The sequence below is a fragment of the Coffea arabica genome, chromosome 4c (genome assembly GCF_036785885.1).
Source record: "Coffea arabica cultivar ET-39 chromosome 4c, Coffea Arabica ET-39 HiFi, whole genome shotgun sequence".
NCBI classification, from domain to species: domain Eukaryota; kingdom Viridiplantae; phylum Streptophyta; class Magnoliopsida; order Gentianales; family Rubiaceae; genus Coffea; species Coffea arabica.
The window spans coordinates 46,511,941-46,520,310 of record NC_092316.1 but is presented as its reverse complement, the minus strand read 5'-3'; positions in this window follow the sequence as shown (position 1 = coordinate 46,520,310).

Below are 8,370 nucleotides of genomic sequence, written 5' to 3'. Positions count from 1 at the left end.
AAAAAAAAAGGGAAGAATGAAAATGGAAAATGAAAAATGAAAATTGCACATTGTTGTTTCTAATGTTAATTAATTTGTTTTGTTATTTATTTTTACTATTTTCAATTTTGTTTAATTAAGTTATAAAAAAAAAGAAAAAAGAAGAAGCAAACCCGCGACAGCAAGCTGCGGAAACGCAGCTTGCAAATAAGATTGCAGGAGGTCCTTAGGGGAAAAAATTGAGCTACGAATGGCCAGGTGTCTAGGACACCTGGAGGGGGGATGAATCTAGAGGAAGTAGCTAGGTTTTGGACGAAAAAAAAGGGGAAGCCGCAAGGGAGCAAGAACGAAAAAAAAGAAAGGGCGAGAGAAGGAGGTAACAACGGCTGGGGTTGAGCAGTGAAGAAAAAGGTCAGCTTTGAGAGAGAGGGAGAGAGATTACAGAGGGAGGTGACGGCTGCAAAATCAAAACGGCGACAGGGAGAGAACCAACGAGAGCTTGAGGGCTGAACCAAAAGGGGAGGTTTTGATGGCGGCTGCATAAGAGGGAGGTAGTGACGTTCAGAAAAAGAGACCATTTGGCGGCTGAAGGGAAAAAGACAGCAAGGGCCTGACGAGAGAGGGAGTGAACAACGGCCAAGGAAACTAAACAAGAGAGAGCTGCGGGAAGAGAAACGAAGCAAGAAAGGGGCGGCTGTCTAGCAAAAACAAAAAACAACGAAAACAAGACGGCAAAGGATAGAGGCAGCGGCTGAAAGAAAATAGAAAGAAGAGATCCAAGGCTGGACATTTAAGCTCTTGTTTCTTCATTGGAGCCGAATCAAAGCTGAAATTTCAGGCTCAAAACGGTGAACAGGTAGCCTTCACCCTTTCGTTTTGTTTTTTGTTCCTTGTCTTTTATCACTTCATATGAAATCCGATCTGCGTGTCTAGAGATTCTGGAATCTTGTACTAAGTTTTGATGGCTGAAGTAAGTTTAGTGTTTGGATGATTTTGGTGAGGCAGTATGCCATTTCCCTTGCGTTCACTTGGGTTTGCAAGTCAAAGTTGTGCCTTTTCTTTGCTTTTTTTCTGCGTTTTCTGAATATAGCCAGGCCCGATGTCGTTTTACTTTCTTATCATTTTATTTGCAAAGTCTCAAGCCAACTCCGTCTGCTTTCTTTTGCATTTTATCTAAAACCTTTTCGTTTCATGGCTGGGTTTGATATTTAAGGAAGGTTGGGTTTCATTTCGGGTTTTGGTTGAGGAGTTTGTGAATCTGTCGAGGGTTTTGGGGAACAGAAGCTTGGGGTTTATGACGATTTGGTTGCTGGGTTTCTTGAGCTTTTGTGCTAGAATACCTGTTTGTGTTTAAGCTGCAAATTGGCAGCAGAAGCTTGCAAAGCTGTAGACAAAAATCAGCAAAGAAGATAGCTCGCTTGTTAGGACATTAGAAGTTAGAATCAGCAGCGTCTTTCTTCATGTTTGATGTGTTTTTGCTGGAGTTTTTGAGCCAAAACTGTAGTAGACATTCATGTCGAAAGTTTGCCGCAGCCATGTTCGAAACTTTTAGTTTGTTGCAGTTATGTTCGAAACTCTTGGCTACCTACTGCTGCAGTTTCTGTTGTAGTTATGTTCAATGCTCCAAGTTCATTTTTCATTTGTTGATTTCATACCCAACTCCCTGTTTGATGCTTGTGGTAAACCATGATGTTTAGTTGATGTTTGGCGCATAAGAATGGAAGATGTGATGATGTTTTCTTGGTTAAAGAAAGTTGCATCAGCTACCGAATGTTTTTGTGGCAGAAAACCTTGCTGCATCTTTTCTTTCTTCCTTCTTTTGCTGTTCAATTTTTATCCTTGATGGTTAGCTTCAATTCATGTTTTAATCTTGCAATGAAGTTGCATGTTTAGTCAATGATTGTTAGTGAAAATCTTGACATTTGGTGAGCATATTCGCATGACAAACTGGAAAGGATTTCACGGCAGAAATGTTGCAGGAAAAGAGCACTTCTTCCACGTAGTTTGCATGAAACTTGCATGAAATGACTTCCAAAAATTGCATTCTTACCCCCAGGTCCCCTTTTATTCTACAAAGGCCCAATTACATTTCAATCTCTTGCAATTAGGTCCTAAGTTGATTGCAATTTGAGTCATTATTTGGCCTTTTATTATTTTTTGGGACCTTTGAAGTTCTTAAATGTTTCAATTGGCCTTGATTGATTGATTAATGGTTGCTTTTGAGTCCTAAAAATGCAAGTGAAACCATTCATTGACCTTTATTTGCCCTTGGACCCTTGAAGTTCCTAAAAAATGTTTAATTAGGCTTGAATGCTTGGTTAATGTTTGCAATTTGGTCCTTGGCGACTTCAATTTTTCCACTCGATTGTTTGTTTGCTTTCGTTTGTTTAGGTGGTACTTAATGCAAGAGTTTAAGAACTTTGTGTTCAAATGAGCTTGTGTTCGCCTATCTTCCTGAATTTTCTGAAATAAATTGGCTTTGGCCTTTTTCTTGCTCTTGGACTTTCAAAGTTTCTAAAATGTTTCAATTGGCTTTGAATGGTTGATTAATGCTTGCAATTGGGTCTTTGGTGAATCCCTTTATTGGAAACTATGTATTATTTGATTCCATTTAAATTACAATTAGGAGAGATTTGGTGACTTTGTTATACTTTACTATTTGAGGTACCTTGACCTTTTTATTGTTTTGAAGCCATTTTTCTTTCATTTGGACACCATTCAAAGGGGCGGTATAATTTCTTTTATCCCTTTTGTTTCTCTCCTATGTGACCCAACGTGTTAAGTGAATTGCATGCCTACTTTGCTTTCCTAGCTTTTCTTTAATTCCTTTTACTTATGTCATTTACTTTTTGTTTTCATTAAGTTATTCTTTTAATGGGGTATGTGTACACCTCTTGGCTTGTAATAGATAGGGCTGTGGCGAGCAATTTGGTCCATTTTCCCTTTCCCCTTTTGTTTTAGTTAGTGAATGTAATAGGTTCATTAGCTTGGTTGCATGCCTACGTGTTAAGTGTTAATTTGCGTTGTTAGGGCCTTGCATCTAGTCGAGCATGCTAAATGTTATGTGCTATGTGTTTATGAGTGTTTGGCATGTCTACTCGCTTTTCATAGCCATGAATGAATGTGATGGATGAATGTACGTTTCCGCTAGTCCAACGCTAGTCGGAATTCATAGAATGGGCTAGTCCAACGCTAGACCCTTAGGGATTTCCCCTCGTTAGTACATGTTTGCATGTTCATTACATGTCATGCATTCTTTTTAGTTTTATCATTTTGCATGCCCCTCGAACCCCTTTTCCCTCCATTTTAGGATTTTTGCATTTCATACTAGTCATAGGGTTCATTTGCTTGAGAGTCCCCTTAAATATGGGATATAGACGAGTGTGGCTTTTTCTAAGCCTTAGCACGCTTGTATTCCCTCTATAAAAGGGCAAATTGAGTCACGATTCAGGTCTCCCCGTACCCAATATGCATTCCCTAGGCTCATGCATTCTAAATCCACTCTATCATTACACTTTCACTTTTCCTCCCATTTGCACACACACCTGTTTATCCCTTCACTTGCACACGAACACTTTTGTCTCATTTGCACACATGCACCTTTTTATCCCTTCACTTGCACACGAACACTTTTATCTTCATTTGCACACCGACACTTTCACACTTTTCTCTAATTACATATATGCATTTTGCCCACTTGCACTTGGAGTATATTTTTACGTTCAAAGACATTTTTTGCACACCTCTCATATTTTCTCTCCTTGTTTGAGCATTCCACTTGCAATATTCGTGACTTCTTCAAAGGATCGTTATTGGGCTTCACAATTAATGTGATTGGTGCCACTCAACCTTTGAAGAGAAATTTCCCCCGATACCCCTAGGTCTAGGGTTTGCATTCATGTAGTGCATCCAAATGTAATAAATTCTTTGGTTAAAACAAGAAAATTTTTGATTAAATCATGCAACTAGCCTTGGCTAGGTCAAAGGGGTGCCTTGGATTTTATCCTTGCCTTCCCCTTTGTCAAATGTGACTCCCGAACCTTTTTCTTTGGTTTACGTGGACTAGGAGTCGTTTAAAAGGGGTTTCTTATTACTTTTTCCTATTTTTTATTTAAAAATACATTTTTTAGGTGACTTGGTACACCTTAACTCATTATCGAGTGGCGACTCCGTATTTAGTTTTAAAAACCCTTTTTAAACTATAATTTTTGGGTCAAATCGTCGCATTCTCAAACCCCCATTTAGACCCACTTTTCTTTTAAATCAAAATTCATTTTTCAATCACAAAAATACATTTTTTTTAAACCATTTATTTATTTATCAAAAAATGGGGCGCGACAGTTAAACTGTAGACACCAAATTTTTGGTGTAATTTCATTTACTGTTTATTTTTAGTTTTTTATTTATTTATCGTGTTAGTTTTATTCGATTGTTAGTTTTTAGTTTTTAGTTTTATTTTTATTTTTAAGTTTTAGCATAGAATTTCTTGAAAAAAGAAAAAAAAGAAAAATCATAAAAGAAAAAAAAGGGAAAAGAAAAATAGCAATTTTGTTTTATTTGGCTTTATTTATCTATTTTTAGTCATTTCTACTTTATTTATCTTTTATTTTATTTTCGTTTGGTTCATTTAGAAAAAAAAAGGGAAGAATGAAAATGGAAAATGAAAAATGAAAATTGCACATTGTTGTTTCTAATGTTAATTAATTTGTTTTGTTATTTATTTTTACTATTTTCAATTTTGTTTAATTAAGTTATAAAAAAAAAGAAAAAAGAAGAAGCAAACCCGCGACAGCAAGCTGCGGAAACGCAGCTTGCAAATAAGATTGCAGGAGGTCCTTAGGGGAAAAAATTGAGCTACGAATGGCCAGGTGTCTAGGACACCTGGAGGGGGGATGAATCTAGAGGAAGTAGCTAGGTTTTGGACGAAAAAAAAGGGGAAGCCGCAAGGGAGCAAGAACGAAAAAAAAGAAAGGGCGAGAGAAGGAGGTAACAACGGCTGGGGTTGAGCAGTGAAGAAAAAGGTCAGCTTTGAGAGAGAGGGAGAGAGATTACAGAGGGAGGTGACGGCTGCAAAATCAAAACGGCGACAGGGAGAGAACCAACGAGAGCTTGAGGGCTGAACCAAAAGGGGAGGTTTTGATGGCGGCTGCATAAGAGGGAGGTAGTGACGTTCAGAAAAAGAGACCATTTGGCGGCTGAAGGGAAAAAGACAGCAAGGGCCTGACGAGAGAGGGAGTGAACAACGGCCAAGGAAACTAAACAAGAGAGAGCTGCGGGAAGAGAAACGAAGCAAGAAAGGGGCGGCTGTCTAGCAAAAACAAAAAACAACGAAAACAAGACGGCAAAGGATAGAGGCAGCGGCTGAAAGAAAATAGAAAGAAGAGATCCAAGGCTGGACATTTAAGCTCTTGTTTCTTCATTGGAGCCGAATCAAAGCTGAAATTTCAGGCTCAAAACGGTGAACAGGTAGCCTTCACCCTTTCGTTTTGTTTTTTGTTCCTTGTCTTTTATCACTTCATATGAAATCCGATCTGCGTGTCTAGAGATTCTGGAATCTTGTACTAAGTTTTGATGGCTGAAGTAAGTTTAGTGTTTGGATGATTTTGGTGAGGCAGTATGCCATTTCCCTTGCGTTCACTTGGGTTTGCAAGTCAAAGTTGTGCCTTTTCTTTGCTTTTTTTCTGCGTTTTTTGAATATAGCCAGGCCCGATGTCGTTTTACTTTCTTATCATTTTATTTGCAAAGTCTCAAGCCAACTCCGTCTGCTTTCTTTTGCATTTTATCTAAAACCTTTTCGTTTCATGGCTGGGTTTGATATTTAAGGAAGGTTGGGTTTCATTTCGGGTTTTGGTTGAGGAGTTTGTGAATCTGTCGAGGGTTTTGGGGAACAGAAGCTTGGGGTTTATGACGATTTGGTTGCTGGGTTTCTTGAGCTTTTGTGCTAGAATACCTGTTTGTGTTTAAGCTGCAAATTGGCAGCAGAAGCTTGCAAAGCTGTAGACAAAAATCAGCAAAGAAGATAGCTCGCTTGTTAGGACATTAGAAGTTAGAATCAGCAGCGTCTTTCTTCATGTTTGATGTGTTTTTGCTGGAGTTTTTGAGCCAAAGCTGTAGTAGACATTCATGTCGAAAGTTTGCCGCAGCCATGTTCGAAACTTTTAGTTTGTTGCAGTTATGTTCGAAACTCTTGGCTACCTACTGCTGCAGTTTCTGTTGTAGTTATGTTCAATGCTCCAAGTTCATTTTTCATTTGTTGATTTCATACCCAACTCCCTGTTTGATGCTTGTGGTAAACCATGATGTTTAGTTGATGTTTGGCGCATAAGAATGGAAGATGTGATGATGTTTTCTTGGTTAAAGAAAGTTGCATCAGCTACCGAATGTTTTTGTGGCAGAAAACCTTGCTGCATCTTTTCTTTCTTCCTTCTTTTGCTGTTCAATTTTTATCCTTGATGGTTAGCTTCAATTCATGTTTTAATCTTGCAATGAAGTTGCATGTTTAGTCAATGATTGTTAGTGAAAATCTTGACATTTGGTGAGCATATTCGCATGACAATTCTTTATAATTCCAAGAGAATATTTCCTTAGCCTATCTATTGGGATTTTAATTTGTTATAGTTAAGTGTTTCTTTTAGAGACTTTATAACCCTCTCGATTTGGGTCGCATTAGGGTTATTCTTGTCTACGGATCCAAGTGCGCTCTTTACACTTTGAAGGTCTTTTATACGTCTACTCGCGAATAGTCGGGTATTTCTTAATTGCATCTAAATCATGTTAGATGGATTGTAATGCGATCTTTGTGGAATTTTAGGTTTCATTGGTGATTGAGAATTGGGCGTTGTTTTGCGGTTATAGGTGAGTGTTCCTTATTTGTTATATTTCCTGATTATCTGGCTTGTTTGAATGATTGATAACATGTTAAACGCTTTCAATGATTGCTAAAACGATTTTTGAGGCGAGTGTGTACTTTACCGCACTTAGCCTAAATGATTGTGAAATTTTAATGATTGAGCGATTGAAATGTTAATTGTGCATGAATGTAGGCCTTCGGGCTGAACTGGCCATAGCCCCTTGTTACCGGTCGTCTCGAGCCAGTCGGACTCGGTCGAGCGATTAGGAACTTGGGTGAACGATCCGGTATACTCGAGTATTACCCTGTAGGTTGGTGGAGCCTGGCCAAAAGCCAGGGACGGGGAGAATGAATGAATGAATGAATGAATGAATGAACGAGGGGTTTTATTTATACAAAATGCATTTTCAAATGATTGAAGGTTGGAGAATGGAAGGAGAATGAATGAATGAATGAATGAATGAACGATTGGCTCCTCGTGAGCCCGTATCCTTTTAATGAATGTGTTTATCGCTTTATTGTACTTGTATCGTGAATTGTGGTTTACATGCATTTGTTTCTCTTGTTGCCTATGTGTACGGAACCTCACTGAGCTTTCCAGCTCATCCCTTTAGTTTTTGTTTTCCTTAGCAGGGGAAGACGTGCGAGGACGGAAGCTACGAATAGATTAGCCGTTTTAGTACTTTTGTTTCTTTTGTTTGGTTCTCGCCCCAATGTTTGGTGGGCTGGTTGTTTGGAGAATGGGGAACCTTAGTACAAAAGTTGTTTTGCTTTTGGAATAAATATGTATATAAGTTTACGTTAAGTTTGAAATTTTGTTATTTCGATTATTTTGTGGATTTTCTTGCCTTCTCTTATAGCAACTGACTGAGTCCCGGCGAGAGCTGGGCAGACGGTCCGCCGATACCCTGGGGTACGCCCTAGGGAGAAGTGGGACCGTTACAGGTTTCTTATTACTTTTTCCTATTTTTTCTTTAAAAATACATTTTTTAGGTGATTTGGTACACCTTAACTCATTACCGAGTGGCGACTCCGTATTTAGTTTTAAAAACCCTTTTTAAACTATAATTTTTGGGTCAAATCGTCGCATTCTCAAACCCCCATTTAGACCCACTTTTCTTTTAAATCAAAATTCATTTTTCAATCACAAAAATACATTTTTTTTAAACCATTTATTTATTTATCAAAAAATGAGGCGCGACAGTTGGCGACTCCACTGGGGACATTCGAGAGTCCGAGCAAATTTGATTTAATCAACCTTTTTCTTCTTTTAACCTTTTCATATATCACATTTGGGTGTTTTAGGGTTGCATTTTTCCTTTTTTAGGATTTTTGCATTTCTCGCGTCCCAAAATACTCCCTCGCTCACGAATGTATGATTGGTTGATTGGATGTTTACTTACTTATCTCGCGCTTGCATTGCATTTGGGGGGGGTGTGTCACCTTTAGAGCCTCACGTGGTTCTCAACCCCTTCCCTCAAAATAGGGAACACTTCATACGTGCACGTTTATTTATTGTTATCCTATTTTATTTTATTTTT